Source organism: Mastigoproctus giganteus, chromosome 9 (genome assembly GCF_048544385.1).
Source record: "Mastigoproctus giganteus isolate SK-2022 chromosome 9, ASM4854438v1, whole genome shotgun sequence".
NCBI classification, from domain to species: domain Eukaryota; kingdom Metazoa; phylum Arthropoda; class Arachnida; order Uropygi; family Thelyphonidae; genus Mastigoproctus; species Mastigoproctus giganteus.
The window spans coordinates 204,400,041-204,417,667 of NC_143583.1; the positions used below are offsets into that span (position 1 = coordinate 204,400,041).

Here is a 17,627-nt window from a genome sequence, read left to right on the forward strand (position 1 = left end):
ATCCTTATTATTAATAAGTATTAAAAACAGTAAAAAACCCAAGACCAGGGTGGGAAACTATCATACTGCCAAAGCTTGCGGTACCCTAGAATTGTTGGGAACCCAGACAGTTGGCTAGACATAGTTGTTCAGATCATGTGGAGCCCTTTCGTGTATCTATTGGGTGGGAAGCTAGACTCTTTAGTTTCAGCACTGCTGAACATCGAACACGAGTACCCCGAGTAGAGAACGAATACTTATTTACATAATGAATGGCCAGATATCGTTGTTCTCGGTTAACCATAATATGATAGTTTTCTGTCATTTGCATATTATTAACCGGAAAGGTAAGAACGGTAAAACAGGCCATTTATAAATTAATTCCTTGTCAAAGCGACAACAGTTCTTTTACTTTTTTTTAAATTTTATTATTTCTTCAAATTTCAATTCAGTGGTTTTTATTGAATCTGATATTTGGTGTTCTTGCAAAATTTTACTTTGGCAATTTCCTGGATCACACTCGCCTGAAACTGGCACTAATTAACTAGTAATTAGTTAAAACCACTTGCGTACTGGAACTATAGTTTCGATTTCAGAGTTTCAATTTTGCAGTTTTACAATCAAAGGGCTTCAGAATATTTAACATACTTTTAAATTCTAGCCTTTTCAGACTTAAATATATTTTTACATATAAATGAATTGCAAGCTCTAAAAATGTATTTATTCTTAACTGATTACTCCTAGTTAATTTTTTTTTTTTTTTTACCGCCTCTCAAACAACTCAATTCTAGTTGCGACAAGCATGCAGAATAGCGCCTGCCGTTATTTAGCACTATCGCGCTACAGTATCTTCAGAATCTACATGCGTGCTAAGGTAATGGAATTTTGGGGGATTTTATTATAAAATAATATATAGTTAGATTAAATGCGTCATTGCATTTTATGGGTTAATGATATTAAATCAAATGGGAGGGATAAAATCGTATATATTATAAGTTTGGTTATTTTTATTTCGTAAAACTGAAATTTGATTGTAGATCATGTCTATACTATTATGGCACAATATCATATTTTAAATTATATGTATATCTATTACTCAGATTTTGGAATATCTGACCCTTCAATTTCGTGGAATTCGTTTTTATAATGTTTTGCCTTATTTAGGAATGTATTATTAAGGGTAGCAGTTTTGGCTACGCAATTCTGTTATTTTGTAGGACCGCATACTTCCGATTTCTATATTGAAATAATTTTAATTTATATTTGTTATTAAGTAGTTTGTTATGCCGATTGTAGAGTTCACTTTTTTATGTTCTTTATTCCCCGAAGTTTTTAAATTAAAGGATCTGACGAGGTGCACTTGTTAATCTTTATAAACTTGACAGATTGCTCCCCTTTAATTCCAGTTTGCCGGGCTGTCAGGCGTTTATAGTAGGCTTAACTACGCGATATACGTAGGAGAGTATTTTGGACAGCTGCTCTAGCTTTCAGGTAAATTGTTCCAATTATAAAGCGACCTGTTTTTTTTGTTTTTAATAATGTGGTGCTTCATACCAATTTCATGTTTAAATAATATCAGAAGTGATTTGCAATTTAAGTATCTTGTCTTTATGCCGGCTGAACCATCGAAGTTTATTTCCCCTCCCCCCCCCACCTCTTTTTTTTTTTTTTTCTGAAAATCTGCATCTCGTGCACTTTACGTCATTTTTACTGCATTCGTATTACTGTTTGCATTTTCGGATTATAAAGATCTTCTTGATTTATACGATATAGTTTCCGTTACAGCCGGTTACGTCTTCATTAGGGTGGAATTCGTTGTTGCCGGTAGGATTTATTATTGTTAAGCACTACCTATTAATGCAGTTTCCGCAAGACTCATCTGTTATGAGGTGTTGAATTTTCTGCAGGTTGCAGTACTGTGATATGTACTATAGTTAAATTTGTTGTGTAAATGAGTTATGAATTACATTTTGTAGTAATTGAATATAAATTAAATCGGAACAGTACTTCCTTGAGAACTTGTTGCATTTTTATCACTTTAATTAATAGCATTATAGTTTGACTTCAGCAGTCATGAGGAGCTTCTCTTTCCCCCATGATGTTTTTGCACCATAAAAACCAATCGGTCTTCTCCCCATCACCTTTCTTGTTCCTTTTAGTCACTCCCTTTCAGTCCCTGAGCTGTAGGAAAGTATCTCCCCCCCCACCGAACCATCTTGGTTTCTTTATTAATATTCTGTAAGTCATAGTGGTGTATCACAGACATGGTTTTCTTTCTTTAACTTTGGAAGTGTGATCAGATCAGTAGTGAAACTTCCATTCTGCCACTGCAGGAGTGCAGATTGGCTGTTTGGATTGGTTCTTATAATGCATGGCACTTGGAATTTGTAGTTTTAGATAAAGTACAGACACTAAAGTGGGCGCTGACTCTCTTTAAAAATTACAGCTGTGAATTACAGGCTCCGAAAAAGCGATAAGTATTTGCCTTTTTATTTACCTAATTGTTATTTTATATTTTACTTTATACGTAGTCTTATTGTTACGCTGGTTATTTTTAATTTAGTTTTTGTAGATTACTACTTAATATACGTAAAACCGTTATTTCGTTCGAATCTTGCAGCCATTGTTTTTGTAAAGAGTAGCAGGGAATTCAAATTTTTAATTGTGGTAACTAGGCAGTTGTAACATAATTATATAGCATAATACGCATCACTGCATTTAGGATTCTATTAGATAGCATAGTATTGACAATTAATTAATTAAATTTATTGATCTTATTAATTAAAAAATATCATGCCCCAGACTAGAGCAGCAAAGCAACAGGCACAAAGTGGCAGGAGTGCTGTGATTCGGGAGAGAACTGAGGGGGGCAATTCTCCAACGCATCACAGCCTAAAAAAATGTAACTTGTGAAATGTTTGCCGAACTCTCTGGAACAGAACATGATCTAGCCAAGGAGGATGTCTTTGTGTGTGCCAGTTGCAGAGAGTGTCTAGAAATTAGGCATCAACTCAGCGTTCTACTGGGGTTCTATGAGAGCTTGAGGTGTAGGGTAGATGCCCTCGAAGAAATTAATGAGGGCCCCGTCAAGCTCTCAGCTGCCCAACTCAAAGCCAGAGCTCACTCCTGGGCATCAGGCAACACAGTGGCAATCTCCAAGGCAGAATGCGCTGCTCCCAAAGGAACTAGTTATTGTTGGTGACTCTATTGTCAGGAAGATGGGAAATATATTGTGTAAAAAGGATAATGGAACAGGACCAGGGTATGTCTGCCAGGGGCAAAAATTGATGATGTTGTAAAGCATATATCATCTTTTAAGGGCACAAAAGGTGATATTGTTGTACACGTTGGCACCAATGACATTACGAGTAGGAGATCTGCAGATTTACTTAACAAGTACAGGTCAGTGTTGCAAAATAGTCGTGAGTCAGGGTTAAATTTGAAAGTGTCTGCAATTCTGCCCAGACACGAATGGAGGGAGTATATGATGAGAGCCTTGTCGATCAATTCGGCCTTGGAAAGATTTTCCAAGGCTCAAGGGGTAGAATTTTTTTCAGCCTGGTCTGTACTTGTTAACAGGAGAGACTGCTTCTACAGGGATGGGATACACTTAAATAGAAAGGGTGCAAGAATATTTGCTGATGCTATTGAGGCAGTGTTAGGTGGGTCAAAAAACTGCTAGCTTGGGGAGGGGGATTCACAGACTAAAAGGTTAAAAGTAGCTGCAGGCAGAGGTGAAGGTGATTCTAGCACAACTTCTATTAGAATAAGTAGTGACCTGGCGTGAGGGGTGCTTGGGGTTTCAGGGACTGATGGTAGTCATCGTGAAACAGGTGGGTATATGGGATGTGTTAGGGTAACTAATAATAAGGATAGGTACATGTATACTTGCATGTATACCAATGCTAGAAGTATAGTAAATAAATTTGATGAATTTGAAGTGTTGGTCAAGACATCAAAGGTGGATATTGTTGGATATTGGTGTCGCACTGATATTAGGAATGCAGAACTGGAATTTGGGGATTACAATTTGTACAGAAAGGATAGACAGGATAGGAAGGGAGGAGGTGTTATGCTGTTAATTAGGAAAAACATAAAATCAAAAGTGCATCCAGTTGATATAGATGAACAGTGCACTGTTGAGTCAGTTTGGTGTGACGTAAGCACTGTGAAAGCAAAAATAAGAGTAGGAGTGTGTTATAGACCTAATGACTTGAATGAGTACAATGAACAATTGTACAGAGAAATAGTGGGATAGTAAATCAGAATGTCTTATAATGGGGGATTTTAACTTCCCAGATATTGACTGGAACTTGTGGGTTGGTCACTCACACACTAGTAAGACTTTTGTGGATTTATTGGATGATTGTTTTCTATAACAGCATGTTCGAGAGGCAACTAGAGAGGGTAATACTCTTGATCTGGTTATCAGCAGCGATCATTCGTGTATTAAGAATTTGCAGATAAAGGAACCACTAGGTGGCAGTGATCGCAGTGTACTGATATGGGATTTACTTAAAGATATAATTACCATCAGGGGTAAAGGAAAGGGTTTTTGCTTCCGTAAAGGTGAGTACAGTGGTCTCAGACAGTTTTTAACTTCTGTACAGTGGGATCAACTGACCATGTTACCAACAGTAAATTCTAAGTGGGAAGCATTCAAGGAATTAATCGTGAATGCTACTAAAAGTTTCATACTTATTAAGAAATATTGTTCAAGGTTTAGGCCTAAATGGTTATGCCTTAAAAGTACTGCATATGGGTAGAAGTAATCCCAGAGAAAGGTACAAACTGTGTGGTACTACGCTTAAGGTGGTAGAAAACGAAAAAGACTTGGGAGTAATTGTGCAGTCAGATATGAAGTTTTCTGAGCAATGCAGACAGGCTGCCAGGGCAGGTCATAGGGTTTTGTCAATGATATATAGGAATTTTGCTAGCAGGGAAAAGGTGATTGTCCCTCTGTATAAGGTAATGGTCAGGTCATGCCTTGAATACTGCGTACATGTCTGTAGGCCTCATTTTAGGAAGGATGTAGATTTGCTTGAGCGTGTACAGTGAAGGGCAACAAGATTGCTGAAGGGAATGAAGGGATCCTCTTACCAAGAGAGGCCTAAGTTCTGAAAATTGTAGTGGCTGGTGACATATACCTGTGCGGTGATCTGATTGAGGTGTTTAAGGCATTGAATGGGTTGAGCACACTGAATTCTTATGAGATCCTTCCACTTGATTACGAACCGAAGGGGGCATAAATTCAAATTAAGAAAAGACAGATGTAGAATAGATGTGTGGAAATTTGCCTTTAGCCAGCAGGTGGTTAATTGCTGGAACAAACTTCCATCTGTTGTTGTGGAAGTTAATAGGTTAAATTAATTTAAGGAAGAACTGGACAGACAGGCATTTGGAGGGAATGGTGTATTTTTTTTTTTTTTTTGCTGATGCTGCATAAGCTCATATACTTACTTTCTTGCATCACATGCCACTATTACTACTACTAGTTTCCTCTCAGTGAACTGTTTTCTGTTCACATTTAGGTTCACTATGAATTATGAGACATTAATTCTTTGTGTGGCAATCCTTTTTTTTTTTTTGGAGTTAGTCAAATCATATGAGTATTCCCCCCCTCCCCCCACTCATATACCCATCTGTAAGAGTGGGTATGTGGGTAGTGCCTCTGCACATATGGCTTAGATCCATCATGTCAGTTTTTCTGGAAACTGCATTTGGGAGATGAAAAATAATGGAAGTGGGATAAGCTGAAGAATGACTGAAAAAAACATAAATTTAAAGTATTAGTATTAATAAGTATACTGTACTGTATACAGGTCTGGAGGCCTCATTTCAAGAAGGATGTAGAGCTGCTGGAACGAGTACAGAGAAGGGCAACAAGATTAGTGAATGGAACAAAGGGGTGCTCTTACGAAGAAAGGCCTAAGTTTTGCAAATTACAGTGTCTGGAGACTAGGCACCAGCGAGGTGATCTGATAGAGGTGTATAAAGCATTGAATGGTTTGAGCATGCTCAATGCTGATGGGATTCTTCCTCTCGCTCAGAATAATCACCTGAGAGGGCATAAATTCAAATTGAGGAAAGACAGATGTAGGATAGACGTGCGGAAATTTGCCTTTAGCCAGCGAGTGGTTGGTTGGTGGAACAGACTTCCATCTCTTGTCGTGGAAGTTGATAGCCTAAATAAGTTTAAGGCTCAGCTGGACAGGTATTTTGAAGGAACAGAGGGGTGAAGTGGAAGTGGGTTTTTTTTTTTTTTTTTTGGCTGATGCTGCATAAGCTTGATTTCTTGCATCAAATGCCTCTACTAATGCTAAAATGCTAATAATGGCCACATGGTGCAAGGAGGCCCATGGCTTATGCTGCACCAGCCAAAAATAAAAAATAAATAAAATAATAAGAGTGAAATAAAAAAACAAATAAAATAATTCTTATTAAAAACAATTAATAAGAAGAAAATAAAAAAATAATTAATAAGAGAAAAGGAAATGGATAACTTATGCATTTCTCTCCTCCTTTAGGTAATTCAGCTGACCTTTGAATTTCCCCAAACTGTCAGCCTCTGCCTCTGCCGCCCATGTAACTTATTCCAGTAATTTATAACTCGCTGGCTAAAATAAAGCTTCATGCAATCCAGTCTAAACAACTCCCCCCCCCCCCCCCCATAACTTGAAATTATGGTCCCTTGTTCTAGAATCATTTATAACCCTGAAAATTTCATCCTTATTCATTTTGCTTATGCCTCTCAGAGCCTTAAACACCTCAATAAAGTCTCCTCTAAAGTGCCTAGTTTCCAAGCTCTGTAACAAACCCTGGGGCTCTCATCTGGTGAGTATGGGCTTGGTACACCCATGGTTCTCAGCTGGATATCATCATTCTTCTCTTTCTTGGTGATTCCCTTCTACTTCTCTCTCTCTCTCTCTCTCTCTCTCTCTCTCTCTCTCTCTCTCTCTCTCTCTCTCTTAGGGTAACTCGGGAATTTTTTTTGGCTGGTGGAGCATAAGCCTCAGGCTTCCTTGCACCATATAGCTAATAATAATAAAATAATAATAACCTGCATATTCGAAGTCTTTTCTGATATGGATGCCCTTTTGCTGATCTCATCAGGCAAGTTATCCATCTTTGGACCCTTTCAAAAAGAAGTGTCTTTCTTTAGGTGTGGTCTCCATACTTGAACACAGTATTCCAAGTGTGGTCTAACAATAGCCTTATATAATGGGATTATGATGTCCTTATTTCTACTAGCAATTATTCAATAAATCATCGATAGGACACCATTGACCCTCCTTGCAACCAGTCTACAAGCTTGGAGAACTTCATATCTGATTTTATCATAATACCAAAGTCCCTTTCCTCCAGTACTGACTTTTGTTCAACTATGCCAAGAGTATAAGTTATTTTAGAGTTACTGTTCCCCAGGTGCAATACCTTACACTTTGCTGGATTAAAGCATTGCTGCCATTTTTCTGACTATCCCTGAAGTCTGTCTAGGTCATTCTGAAGAAGCTCTGCTAGGCAGCAATCATTAATGACTCTGCCAATGTTTACGTCAACTGCAAATTTAGACATCACACCATCTATCCGTTCATCGATGTCATTTGCGTCAACCCAATCTGAGGAATAACCATTTATCACAACCATCTGTCTCCTGCCCTGAAGCCATCCAACTATCCATCTAAGGATAGCTGGATGGCTTCAGGGCAGGAGGTGTATTCCAACCTGTTCCAGCTTATAAAGTAACAGTTCATGTGGGACCGAGTCAAATGCTTTACTGAAATCCAAATAAACAATGTCAAAATTATTCCTTAAGTCCAGCTCTTGAGTGACTCTGTCAAAATAGCTAACCAGATTAGTTAAACATGATTTTCCCATTACAAAACCAACCATGCTGAGTATCATTCAGAATTCCATTTCTGTCTAAGTGATCCTGAATTCCACCCTTGATCATAGCCTTCAAGATTTTCCTACTACTGAATTTAGACTAACCAGCCGGTAATTTCCCACTTCACTCTTAGAACCACCCTTATGTGTTAGAGATATGATGGCACTTTTCCAATCCAATGGAATTACCCCCGAGTCCAGTGATGCTCTCATAAGTAGCCTCAATGGTTCAATGCATTCACTTGCTGCCTCCCTTAAGATTATAGGGTAAATGCCATCAAAGATAAAATAATGGAAGTAGGCTGAAGAATGTCTGGAAAAACATAAATTTAAAGTATTATTAGTAATGGCCACGTGGTGCAATGTGCAAAGTAGTGCAAAATAGAATAAAAATAATATAAAAATCAAAATTAATATAAAAGCACTTCCTAATTCAGCAAAAAGAAAACCTAAACTTTATTTTTATAATAACAACAAAAATGGAGTTTAATAGATACCACATGAGTATTTGTGGGTTAAACTTTAGAATATGAGGCACAATCCCAAGAATCTTTGCAACTACAAGTGATGGGCAGGTCTAGATCTGCCCACTGGTTGCTTACGTAGACTACTAATAATTGCAGTTTTGCATTACAGAGAATGTTTCTCAAATTACAGCCAGCAGGAATATCATATAAATAAATCTGATATGTTTTTGGCAGACTAACAATTTCTATACTTTCCCTCCCTTGTGGCTCTCATATTCAGTTAGTCAAAAAAGGTTAGGTTTGTTTATGCCATTAATTTCAGATGGTTAAGTGAAGAACGGTGTCTGTAATTTTTAGTGTATGTTATTGTCTGTGGCCACAGTTTTTTCTTGAATCTATCCCGAATTAGTGGCATAACCTAACCTTTTTTGACTAAACAAAAATGGAATCTATAAAAAAAAAATAAATAAAAGATCTGTTTCTTCAATACACAGCCTTTCACACATTCAATTTAAAAAAACTGGAAAATTACTCACAGCACTAGATCTTCCAATCATTGAACTTCTGGGCAGAGCTAGACCTGTCCATTTGTAGGCACAAACATCCATGGGATTGTACCTCATTCTAAAGATTAACTTATTTGTGTTTAATTTAAGTTTTTTTTTTTTTTTTTATTAATATACTTTAGTATAGAGGAGTTTAAATCTTCATTACAGCTTTTTTTTTGATGGTCAGTATAATTGTGCTACAATAAACAATGGGCTTTATTTTTTATGGTGGCACATGGGATTTATCCCACAATTGCACAAGAGCAACACAAGCATAGTGTGCATAGTGTTAGGGTCAGGTGCCACCTGTGATTTCTCACATCTGCGCCATATGTACGCTGTGAAGAAATACAGAACTACTGTAAATGCCAGAAAAGTGTTGTCTGTTGTATATGACATATTGCGTTAGGTTCTGTTGGGTGTCCTGCATTTGGCCGCGGGGCCCCTGGTGGGACCTCACGTTGCCCGCACACACCGCTAGGAGGTAGCCAGGCTGCCCTTTATTCTCTGGCTGGTCTCCGCCAGGGTCGCCTGAGCGTCCTGGACGAAGACCAAGTTAAAAAAAAAAAAAAAGAGAGAGGAAGAGAAGGCCTGGGGAACAAGAGGAATAGGGATCTGAATGTGAGGAACAAGCTAAAGTGGACAGATAGAGAAGGCAGTCCACCCGAGTAAGGAGAAATAGGGGATGGGTAGAGGGATCAAAAGTCACAGGGGCAGGCGCCACTGTGCGAGTGCCAAAGGCCAAGCACTCTCTGGGGGTCAGCTTTTCAAGGAGTGCCAACCATGATGATGCCAGCATAGTATTTTAATCTTCAGTCTTACTCTTTTATCAGTTGGGAAAATGCTATCCGACCCCAGTTTGTGTTTGTACTTGAGGGTCGTTGTTCTGAGCAGCTCTAAGTTCAGCAAACTTTGCCCGTCTGATGGTAAAGACAGCTTGTGTGTAACTCGTTAAGGCTTTGTATGTTGTTTCATTCTGAAGCAGGTATGTTTCATGGTTACGAGGGTTCTCCTGGATTTCAGTAAAAAATTTGAGCCTACAATCATCGCAAGCAGGGCACTTATACATGACATGCCCCCATGACTCCTCTTCGCCACAGTGGCAGAATGGATTGCTTTCAATTCCCATTGCTGTCAATTTTTGTTGAAAGGGCCCATGTCCAGTGATCAGGAATGTAACTTGCAGACCAGGTGAAAACCAAGAAGGAGACTTCGGGAAAGTCATGTCAATGGATGGGAGGAATCTTCTGGTAATTTCTCCTTTGGGCGTGGTTTCCCATGAATGCTGCCAAATTCCTTGAAGGTGTGTGAAGATACGTTTTCTTTCTTGTTTCAGGTCATTGGTAAGCTGCAGTTGAAGATTTAACAACTGTGTCGGAATTCCCTTCTTTAATCGATGGTAAAGTCCCCTTTTAATCACCTCAAGATAGAGTGGCAAGCATCCAGTAATAACCTGTAGGGCAGGGGTGCTGACAGTGCGACATGCCCTGCAGATAGATAACATCATGAATCTTTGTATTGAGTCAAGTTTACGCTTGTTCTTTTCCAGGATGGCCTTTGTACACCAAACTGAGGCTCCATAACACACAATTGGGAGAAACGCCGCTTTATAGATGAGAGACAAAGCTTTATGCTTCAAACCCCAGTCCGCTCTGCTGACTCTTCTTATCATAGCCGTATACTTTCGGATTTTTGTGGATAATTACTTCAGATGAGAGTGAAAGGTAAGACCGGTGTCAATGTAGATTCCCAGGTATTTGACTTCTGTGTAGAGACGTATAGGGATGTTATTTAACTTCATTGTTGGAGGCCTGTGTATTTGTAGCTTTCCTTTGAGGAGAATCGATTTTGTTTTCTCACCAGAAATTGAGAGGTTGTGGAGTGCTGCCCAGTTTTGGAGCTTTTCCAGAGCTGTATTTGCTTTTTCTTCCAGTGCCGCTCTTGTGTCACCTTGCACCACTAGAACAAGATCATCATCGAAGGCTAAGGGTCTGGCTCCACCCAGGTCAAACCCCAGGAACTCGTCCAGAACAAGCAGTTGCTCTTGACATCCCTTTGGCATAAAGATCTAAAATAGCTTCCATCTTTGACTTGGCGCATTATGGCCTTAGCTGCCAATGCGCCATAAAAAACCAAATCAAATCAAGCTTCCATCTTATGGCTTGCCAACAGTTTTTTGTAATTGGATATCCAGTTTTCTCTCTGATCGCTTACTTAGGGTGATGGTAGATGGCTCTCTGTCTTTTAATTTCTCCATTAATACTGGTGTCCTCGAAGGTTCAGTTCTTTCCCCCACTCTTTTCCTCTTTTATATTAATGACCTTCTTCCATTGACTGGAAATACTATCCATAGTTTTGCTGATGATAGCACATTGCATTCCACTTTCCAGTTTGAGAAACCTTGCTCTGCTCAATCAGTTTCAACTTCTCGAATATCCGCAACCAATTCCTTAAATGCCGATCTCCAAGTTATTCTCCAGTGGGGCAAAGACAACCTAGTTGAATTCAATACTTCTAAAACTCAGTCTTGTCTTATCTCACAAAAAAAGGATTCTTCTGCTCCTATGCTTATCTTTGGTAACACTCAGATTTCTAGGCAAAATGATATTTCTTTTGGGGATTACCCTGACTTCTAATCTCTCTTGGTACAAAGCACATTACAAATATTGCTTCCTCTGCATCCAAAAAACTTGGTTTCTTTTTTGCTCTCGGTGTTACTTTTCTTCCAAATAGCTGTTGACTCTACAAATTGCAAATCTGCCTACCATGGAATATTGTTCCCACATCTGGGCCGGTGCCCCCCAAAACCTCTGTCAGGCTTTTGGATTACATTCAGAAGAGGGCAGCTAGGTTAATTAACGGCTCATATTTAACAGTCTCTCCATTCTGTCTCATAGATGTTCTGTTTCTGCTGCGTGCCTTTACTACAGATACTTCCATGGGCACCGTTCTTCTGAATTGGCTTCTGTAATTCCTGTTCTTTTTCAAAACAGTCCGAACGCGTGCTGCCACCAGCCAACTTCCATTTACTGTCGAACTTCAAACTCACAGAACCAACTTTTCACCTTCCTCGTTTATTCATTAAATTGCCATTTTCTGGAACAACCTTCCTTCATATGTATTTACTCAAAATTACAGTCTACATAAGTTCAAGTCTAATGTCAACAAATATCTTCTTTTGTCTTCCCAACCTCCAACAGTCCACACTAGATTTCAAATAGTCTAAGAGTAGAAAACTTGCTTCTTGTCCAAATGGTAGTCAAACATTCTGGTCTTGTGCTCATCTGTATTCCCACTTCTGGCAAGACCAGATGGTTTTGTTGCCACTTCAGCCAAAGATAAAGCTGACCTACTAGCATCCTACTTTTCTTCCAACTCGTGTATTGATGATCTTGGCAAACTATCTCCTACTATTCTTAGTATACTTCATTTAATGTCCCCTGTAGTTTTCCATCAAAAGGATGCAGAGGGATTTTGAACAACCTTGATGCTAAGAAAGCTCCAGGTCCTGATAGTATTTCTCCACTTGTTTTCAAAACATGTGCTCCTGAACTTATTCATGTTCTGTGTCACCTGTTTTCACTTTCTTATTCCAAAGGTGTGTTTCCTTCTGCTTGGAAATTTGCTCATGTCATGCCAGTTTCTAAAAGGGTGACGAATCTCTCCCATCCAAACTTCCATCTGATTAATGATCACCAGTATGGATTTCCTCAGTGTTGATCCACTGGTGATATTCTGGCTTATGTTACCGGCCTATGGTCAGATTCAGTGGAAAAGTTTGGCAAAACTCAAGGAGTTGCTCTTGATATCTCAAAGGCTTTTGATCATGTTTGGCATAAAGGTCTTCTAAATAAGCTTCCATCTTATGGTTTGCCAACAATTTTTTGTAATTGGGTATCCAGTTTTCCCTCTGACTGGTGAATGCATGTGATGGTAGATGGCTCTCTATCTTCTTTCTTTTCTGCTAATGCTGATGTTCTCCAAGGTTCTTTCTCCTTCTCTTTTCCTCTTTTATAATGACCTTCTTCCATTGACTGGAAATCCTGTCCATAATTTTGCTAATGAAAGCACATTGAATTCCACCTTCCAGTTTGAGAAACCTTATCCCACACAAGCTTTAACCTGTCGAATATCCAGTAACATTTCCTTAAATGCTGATCTCCAGGTAATTCTTTGGTGAGGCAAAGATACCTTAGTTGATTTCAATCCTCCTAGAACTGTCATGTCTTATACCGCACAAAAAGGGTTCTTCTGCTTTTATGCTTATCTTTGATGACACTAATTTCTAGCAGCTCGTGCGCCATTAAACCCCCATCTGACACACACACACACACACACACACTAATTTCTAGGGAAAATCATATATCATATTTCTTCAATTCTAAGACACCATCGTTTGTAAGACGCACCTTAATTTCGAAAAAAGAGCTTTGATTCTTAAAAAAAAAAAAATAAATAAAAATGAAACACTAAAATAAATCTAACAAATATTTTTATTATAATAGAATTCAATATACTAACAACAATAGTACCAGTATTTATCAGTAGGTATGTTATTCATCACTTCCTTCTGAATCTTCTGAGCCATCGATATCTGAATCAATATCAGTCTACTTCACATTCAGGGTTGGGCGCCTCTGTAGCCAGGTGGGAAGGAGCAGCAGTGCGTAGCACACGCTTCTTGATTTGACCGGGGTTCGAGCCCGTCACCACCAAATACGGAGGATGCGGAAAGGTTAGGGAATGACTACTGCACATCATGGAGCAATATGGCCTTAGTTGCTAATGCTCCTAAAAACCAAATAACAACAACATTCAGGGTCAGATTTTTCTGAGCCATAGTTATCTTCATTATTCCATAATATATCATCTTCTGAGCCATCGAGAGCATTGGTGATGCAACATTTTTTAAATGAGTGCTTTACTATTCTTTCTGGGATCAGCTTCCAAGCTGTTAATACCCAATCTAACAATTTTGATGCCGGCACTTTCTTAATTTTTCTGGAAGGTGTCAGCGGAAGGCTGTCAGTCAACAGCCAGGATTCATATTCTTTTCTCAAGTAATACTTAAATGGTTTGTTGACTGAAATGTCGAGTGGCTACAGTTGGCTAGTCATGCCACCAGGAATTGCAACCAAGTCACCACGTTTTTATTTTTGACACGTTCGGACAAATGTTCATAAAATGCATCAAGTATTAGCATGCTAGTTAGGTTATGAAGACTTCCAGGACATCTATTCCACACAACATTTAGCCAGTCTTCCATAAGCCTTGCCGACATCCATCCATTTTTTTGTGCACGCACAATATTTAAAATTAAATACGGTGGCAACTTTCGACCATCAGCAGTGATGCATAGCATCACAATGATATGCTGCTCTTTGTAGCCCGTGTTTATAATCTTGATTTCTTTAGCGTTGACGGTGTAATTTCGAGGCGTATTGAAATTACATTTCTTTTTTTCCTTAATTTCATCACCTGTCACTGAAAGTTAATCAGCTTCTGTTGAAAGTCTGCAGGAATTTTTGACAGATAGATGTTCGGCACCTTAACTATAATCCACTATGATGCACGAGTCTGTCACACCAGCCGCGACTGCCTTTAAAAATTATTTTCTCTATTCCAAGGGACTTGGCAATTTCTCCGGCTTTCAATTGCATGGCTTGTTGAGCGATGGGTAATCTTTTTGCACGTGTCTCCCTTACAAAATGTATCACAGCTTCATTGACTTGTGGAAATCTTCCTTTCTTAGGCCCTGTAAAGCACTTGGTTGTTGCTTTGCACGAAAATATGGAATTGCGATAATTTCTCCAATGACAAACATTTACTCCACTAATGTCAAAATGTTGACTGCAGCTCTCTTTCCATGTTCTTTTGCATATACAATAACTTTTTGTTTCAGTGCGGCTTCATAGTGCAATCTTGTTGACATTTTAATGTGCAATAAGGGATCAAAATTAATGAAATACAGTTTTCCACTGTATTTCATTGTAATACAGAAATCCCCTTCTTACGTACTCTCGAAGATGCAAACAACTTCCTAGTTTTCGCTGAGTGAGCTCCACTATAATGAAATAACGGTGGCTTCACATTTCAAAAGCATGTGAAATCACCCACGCCACTTTATTCTCCAATGGAATTGGAGAATGCGATAACAGTCAAACTTGGAGGCGGGGTTTCCACGTAAAACCGTGTGGTGCTGTGTAAAGCATGGGAAAATTCGAAAAAAAAAACTGCAATTGTAAGATGCCAACGATTCTAAGATGCATCCCTTTTTAGAGACGTTTATAGGGGAAAAGAGTGCATCTTAGAATCTAAGAAATACAGTATCTCTATTGGGGATTACTCTGACTTCTAATCTTTCTTGTGCCTAAGAACTTTATAAATATTGTTTCTTCTGCATCTAAAAAACTATTTTCTCTTTTGCTCTCTGCATTACTTTTCTTTCAAACAGCTGTTCACTCTGTACAAATCACAAATCTGGTCTACTGTGAAATATTGTTCCCACATCTGGGATGGTGCATCTAAAACTTCTTACAGGCTTCTAGATTCCATTCAACAGAGGGCAGTTAGGTTAATTGATGACTTGTCTCAAACAGTCTCTCCACTCTATCTCAAAGACATTCTGTTTCTGCTGTATGCTTTTTCTATAGATACTTCTATGGGCACTGTTCTGAATTGATGTCTATAATTTCCGCTGTCTCTTCCAAAGCATTCTGAAAATGTGCCGCAACCAGTTAACATCCTTTTACTGTCCAACTTCAGACTCGGAACCAACTTTTCTTCTTCCTCATTTATTTATTCAACTTCTGTTCTCTGGAACAAACTTCCTTATGTATTTCCTGAAAATTATAATCAACAGAAGTTGCACATGCAATTAACAAACATAAAGGGGCTCACATGTGGTGAGTATGGGCTTAGTATACCCAGGATCCTGAGCTGGATATTATCATTCTTCTTTTTCTTGGTGATTTCCTTCTACTTTTGACTCTCTCTCTCTCAGGGTAACTTGGGAATTTTTTTTTTTGACTGGTGCAGCATAAGTCTCTGGCTTCCTTGCACCATATAGCTAATAATAATAATAAATACAGTGCAATATGGTCTAAGTCACTGATGCACCTAAAACCCTACAGCAACCAACCAACCTACAGAATTTCAAGTCTAAAATGTCAACAAATATGTTTCATCTTTTCAACCTTCAACTCATGCACACAGTACTAAGTACTATAGGTTCTAATACCTCTCGTGTTTCGGATTTCCAAAAAAAAAAAAGAGCATGATTTTCCTCCATAAATATTATTGCTGTTTCATAGTATATTTTTGGCAACCCATAACTGCAGTAATAAAGTGATTTTTATGTTTACTGCCAGCATAAGAGGATATCTAGCTAAAACTATTAATAATATATAGAGAACTTAAACTACAAAATAAATACAGCAGATTATTGTTGGTAGTAGGTAAGATAAGATGTAATTTGCTCCTGTGAGTAATGATTTCTATTTCAAAATAAAAGTGAAATTATAGAAAGAAAAGACCAAAGCACCATTATGTCCAGAGGAGTTTTTTGTTGTATTTTGAGTCTTGAGTTATGAGTCATGCTTATTGCTTTACTCATTTTTTTCTTTTTTATTTTATCATTTTATATTTATAATTTTATTTTATTTTGAAATAGTAATAGTAGTGATGGCAAATGATGCAAGGAAGCAAGCTTACATATCATCATCCAAAAAAAAAAAAAAAAAAAAAAAAACAGTTCACCCAACTGTACCCTCCAAGAATTTGTCTAATTCTCCATTCAGTTTATTGAACCCATCTACTTCCACAACAACAGATGGAAGCCTGTTCCAACAATCAGTTGCCCACTGGCTGAAGCCAAACTTCCACATATCTATCCTGTAATCATCCTTCCTCAACTCAATTTTTTTGAAATATGAATGGTTAGGTTTTCAGGAGAAAAATGGTATATTGTCTTACCTGTTACCCAATTATCAGATTATGAGGTATGGATATTAAATAACGAGACTGGGTGTGCAGTCGCTACACACCAAGCACCACCTGTGAAACAAAGGCACGGTTGACTGAATCTTTCCCTAGTTGGCTCCAAGTCATGTTCTAAATGTTTATTTATTTGCATTAAGACAGGTTTTCATTACCTTGTGTTCTTTCATTTTGCCAGAAAAATGACAGAAAATCGAATAATGAACGAACCTCAAATTTTTAACAACAGAACTAAAGAAAATACCAACTGAAGGTTTGAGTTATGTCAAGTTTATGGGGAAGATACTATGTCAAGAGCTCATGTATTTGAATGGCCTAAAAAATTTTTATTTGGTTGAGAGAATGTGGATGACAGTGAACAATAAGGCTGTCTTGTATCACATGAAAAAGTGATGAAAATGAGGACTGGATATGGACACTGATTAGATGTGATCGTTGTTTAGCATTAGAATGGTTGTATCAGAACTCGATATAGATAAAGGAACACAAATTTCAAACAAATTTAGGAATGAGGAAAGCACATGCTAAATTTTGAATGAACATCAGAGAATTTGAAAAGACAGTTTTTGAAGGTGTTTTGAAACAAATTGAAGATCCAGATTTTCCAGTTACTTGCAGTGAAAGTTGGTTGTTCTGGTATGTCTTAGAAACTGAAAAACAGTCAATACAACTGAAGACCAAATAGCCCCCAGACCAAAAAAAAGCAAGAATGCTAAAATCAAAAATGAAAACTTATGCTTCTTGTTTT

At 38.1% G+C, this 17,627-nt stretch overlaps 1 protein-coding gene across 2 annotated transcripts in view; it reads left to right on the plus strand.

The window, feature by feature from the left end:
• The first annotated feature begins 776 nt into the window (after nucleotides 1-776).
• LOC150081051 (microtubule-associated protein RP/EB family member 1-like) overlaps nucleotides 777-17,627 on the plus strand; it is a 151,101-nt gene continuing 134,250 nt past the window's right edge. The window contains exon 1 of one of the 2 annotated variants that reach the window (XM_090382067.1): nucleotides 777-853. The gene's annotated coding sequence lies outside the window, so the exon portion shown is untranslated. Of the gene's footprint in view, nucleotides 854-1,366; nucleotides 1,471-17,627 lie in introns of those variants that run through there. The other variant, XM_090382068.1, reaches the window with a different exon arrangement.